The sequence below is a fragment of the Myotis brandtii genome, unplaced genomic scaffold (genome assembly GCF_000412655.1).
Source record: "Myotis brandtii unplaced genomic scaffold, ASM41265v1 scaffold754, whole genome shotgun sequence".
Taxonomy (NCBI): Eukaryota; Metazoa; Chordata; class Mammalia; order Chiroptera; family Vespertilionidae; genus Myotis; species Myotis brandtii.
This window is the reverse complement of record NW_005371012.1, coordinates 1,035,722-1,039,862: the sequence shown is the minus strand read 5'-3', so window position 1 is coordinate 1,039,862 and position 4,141 is coordinate 1,035,722. Positions and strand designations below refer to the sequence as shown.

At 47.7% G+C, this 4,141-nt stretch overlaps 1 long non-coding RNA gene across 2 annotated transcripts in view; it reads right to left on the bottom strand.

Annotated features, from left to right (window-relative positions):
* LOC102246827 overlaps positions 1 to 4,130 on the bottom strand; it is an 8,304-nt gene extending 4,174 nt beyond the window's left edge. Inside the window, exons 1-2 of one of the 2 annotated variants that reach the window (XR_001359956.1) lie at positions 4,086 to 4,130; positions 3,731 to 3,842 (exon numbers count right to left, since the gene is read on the bottom strand). This is a non-coding gene — a long non-coding RNA (uncharacterized LOC102246827). Of the gene's footprint in view, positions 1 to 3,730; positions 4,030 to 4,085 lie in introns of those variants that run through there. The other variant, XR_001359955.1, reaches the window with a different exon arrangement.
* Positions 4,131 to 4,141: the final 11 nt, after the last annotated feature.

The window sequence follows — 4,141 nt, the reverse complement described above, 5'->3', positions numbered from 1 at the left end:
GGGGGGGTAAGTGATGGAGGGATGCAAGTTGGAAAGTGGCAGCAGCAGCAGCAGACCAGATGGGCTCCACAGCTCTGGTCCTTGAGCCACTGGTTGATTCAGTAAACACTCAGGTTTCTTCTCTACAATTACTATTTTTCTTTAGATAGCCAGAATCCGTTTCTGTTGCTTGCAACCAATATTCCTGAACCAATACAGGAGCTGTCCAAGCCCCTGGTTTCTAAAAAATTCCACCATGACCTGCAGCCCTTCCAAAGCCCAAACAAGCTGCCACAAGCCAGGGAGCCAGGGAACAAAGACAGGTTCCTGTTGGGCCTTGGCAATGATGAAATGAAGACCTGGGCCTTCATGAAGACTGTTTCTCTCCACTTCTGTCTCCTGGCTCAGACACGGTGGGGAGGAACAGGACAGTCTTAATATTTGCAAATCTCAGGACAAGAACACAAAAGGATAAATAAGACAAGTCCTAATCTCCTAACAGACAAGAACAATGGAGGGAAATATTACCCCAAATGGCTTTGACCCCAAACCCCTGCCATGTAGCTTAGCCAATTCCAGCTGATGGTCCAATTAACAAGAAGACGTTAAGTTCTTCGGGGTCAAAGTTGCCTTGGAAACATAAACAAGAGATTGCTCAGCAATGACAATATCCATGGCAACCACAAACCATCTGCAACACCCTCCGCCCTGTCCTTCCTCTAAAGGTGTGTCCAGTCCCTCCCTACGGAGCACTGTCTATTCTGCGCGTCATTTACGAAAGAAGTGACCATAAACCATTTTCTGAGTCACTCAGTCTCAAGTTCATCATGACGGCATCATAACGATGCTCTGTGGGAAGGGATGTGGGGCTGCCTTCATGTGACATCACCCGGGCATGCAGTTCCATTCAACAAAATCCCAGGCCAGGCCAGGCCCCACCTATGTCCTGGGAAGATGGACATCTATGGGACAGAGCAAAGGAGCCATTCCCTGCTGGGGATCCTTTATTTGCAACTCATATAAATATCTCTGAACCTGTATTGATGTTTAAGCCTATGAGAGGGCAGGATAGCAGAATCAGCCGGATCTGGGATCAAATCCTGGCTCTAACGTCTTGTAGCTCGGTGACCCTGGCCAGTTATATAACCTCTCTGAGCCTCAGTTCCTTCTTTCCTCTGTGAAATGGGACTAATAATAGTATAAACGACATAGGGTTAAATGATATGAAGTATGTATGGAAAGCATGCAGAGCCAGCCACAGGGTAATGCTAACCATGAATAACCAGTATTCACGTTATTTCTATAATTTCTGAGACAATAGAATCCAATCGTTCAGTTGCTCCAAATCTGATTATTCACTGGACTCACCAAGGGAACTTGTTGTTATTGTTTCTTCTTCTTTTCCCAGGGAAACTTGTTAAAAGTATAAATTCCTAGGCTTCCATACCCCCCAAGAAATTCTACACTGGGTAGGTCTGGGCAGAACCCAAGAACCTATGTCTCCATGATATGCTCTTATTGTGCTTAGCCCATAGTAGGCGCTCAACAAACCCAGGCCCCTTCCTGGCCTAGCCTATTATGACAGCTTCCTAGCTGGTTACCTGTGTCTACTACTGAGATCCTTTTAAAAGATGAGATCATGTCACATCACTGCCCCCAACCCTCCACAATTGACCATCTCATGCAGAATAAAATGCATAGACAGGCCCTCCATCAGTGGTTCCTGACACTGGGTACACATGCAAATGCCTGGTGAACTTGTGAACAATACCTATGCCTGGCCCAACCCCAGACCAGCAGAATCAGAATCTCTGGGGGTGGGGCCCAAGTAGGGTTGCTAGATAAAATACAGAACACCAGTTACATTTAAATTTTAGATACACAATGAATAATTTATATTCATTAAATTTAGTAGAACCATGTCCTTGGCAATATTAAGACATACTCCTACTAAAACAGTATTTATTTGTTGTGTATCTGAAAATCTAATGTAACTGGGTGTCCTATTTTTTTTGGTTTTTTGTGGGGGTTTTTTTGTTGTTAAATCTAGCAATTTTGGCCCAAGCATTAGCCTTCCCCCTGCTGTATCTGCAATGCCTACAACCTCACCCGCTACTCAATAAATTCTGGGTGTTTTTCTTCATGGTTATGAAAAGGCTTCTCACTCTAGCACATTGGTTCTCAACCTTCCTAATGCCGCGACCCTTTAATACAGTTCCTCATGCTGTGGTGACCCCCAATTTCATTGTTACAAATTGAACATAATTAAAGCATAGTGATTAATCACAAAAACAATATGTAATTATATATGTGTTTTCCAATGGTCTTAGGTGACCCCTGTGAAAGGTCGTTCGACCCCCAAAGGGGTCGCGACCCACAGGTTGATAACTGCTGCGTCTAACACAACCCCCACATTCCTTTGGGAGGAGTTGATAGGAGACATCTTAGAAGTATCTTTTACCAAGAATAACAGCAGCTAATTTTTATTGCGCGCGTCCTTGTGTGCCAGACACCACTAAGAGCCCCTTAGCTGTATATCCTCATGTGGTCCTCACAACAACCCTTGTGAGGGGCATAGTGACCCTCCTTTTCCGGATGAGGAAAGTAACATTTTCAAAGTCCAACACCAAACCTCAAAAATTTCAAAGGCATACACGAGAGGGATAAACCTTCCCGGAAGGCCCTGCTCCGGACGAGTGTCCACCAGGCGCCCTCGGGGCAGGCTGCGCAGGGCAAGTGGCAGACCGGAAGCCTGGTATGGATTAGGTCCTGTGTGCTATTTGGTGGGGGTGACTGGGGTGCCGGGTGGGCAGCGGGCATGGCTGTAACTGGATCCAATGTCCAAAGTCAAGAGTGTTCAATACAGGATCTCGAATCGAATTAGAGACAGGGCAAAGCCAAGACATTGTGCAGAACGGTGCCTGGTTCCACAAAGCCAATCTGGCTGGAAGGGGCCTCCAGACACTGAGAGGAGGGCTGGCTGGAGGCTTTCTGTGGGCATCGCTTCCATAGAGTCACTATTGTCCTATCTTGACAAGGCCCCCGTGCTCAGATACAACTCCCTCTGCCCCTGAAGGGTGCACACCACTGACCCAGTTGACCTTCACAATAGCCCTCTAGGGAGGCAGAGCGATTCTTGGCCCTGATTGGCCAGTGAGGAGATGAGCAGAGGAAGACCCAGAGCATTCTACAAGGCATGCATGAGTCACAGATTCCACAGTGATAGCTGGTCCCTGACCCCACCCACAGCCTTTTCCATTCAAGGTACTGGGCTGTCTTCACTGAGAGAAAGAGCAACAGTCTTTGTAGCTGCAATGATTCATGCTTCTGCTCTGGCACTCATTAGCTCTGTGGCTTCTGCATGGCCTAGACCTGAGCCTCCGTTTCCTGTCCTGTAGAATGGGTATGATAAGAATGCATAGTCACTAAGTGAATAAGATCCATTCATGACTCTGAGCACCTACGAAGTGCCTGGCACAGCCCCTGGGGCTGGGCAGATAGCAGAGGACAAGGCAGCCAAGACCCCCATTCTCTGGGCTTTTAAATTCTAGTGCGAATGGCAGATAATAAAGTGCAAACTGAAAATGAACAAGGTAATTCCGCAGAGTCAGAAATACTACGATTAAACAGAACAGGACTGGAAGCCTGGTATGTGATTCCCCTGCACTTAGAGAACAGTGCCTGGCACATAGTAGGTGCTCAGTAAACGTGTTCAATGACTGAGTGTGCTGGGTGGTTAGGGAAGACTCACAGATGCCAGCCTGAGTGGACACTGCAGGGAAGAGCTGGAAACAGACGCAGGAAGAGGAAGGTCTGGGGGCAGAGTGCCAGGCACGGGCACCTCAAGTGCAAAGGTCCTAAGACTGAAGGAAAGTTAGCGTTAGAGAAACCGAAAGAAAAATCAGCGAACGCATGGCTATCTCAACATCCGTCAGCTTCCAAGTGCTGTCCATGTGCCCGGGAAGGGTGTTTCTGTGGCTGGTTATTTGATTTTCCATAATTTACTTGGGAAGATTTCCATCCAATCGCTGCTCAGCCCTCCCTCCCCTCCTTAAGCGTCTCCTTAAGCACTTTCTGCAGACAAGCCCGCAGGGCAATGCACCCACAGCCCGAGTTTCGCGCCGGGGTTGGCCCGTCACTTCCTGACGCCGGCACCCCTGTC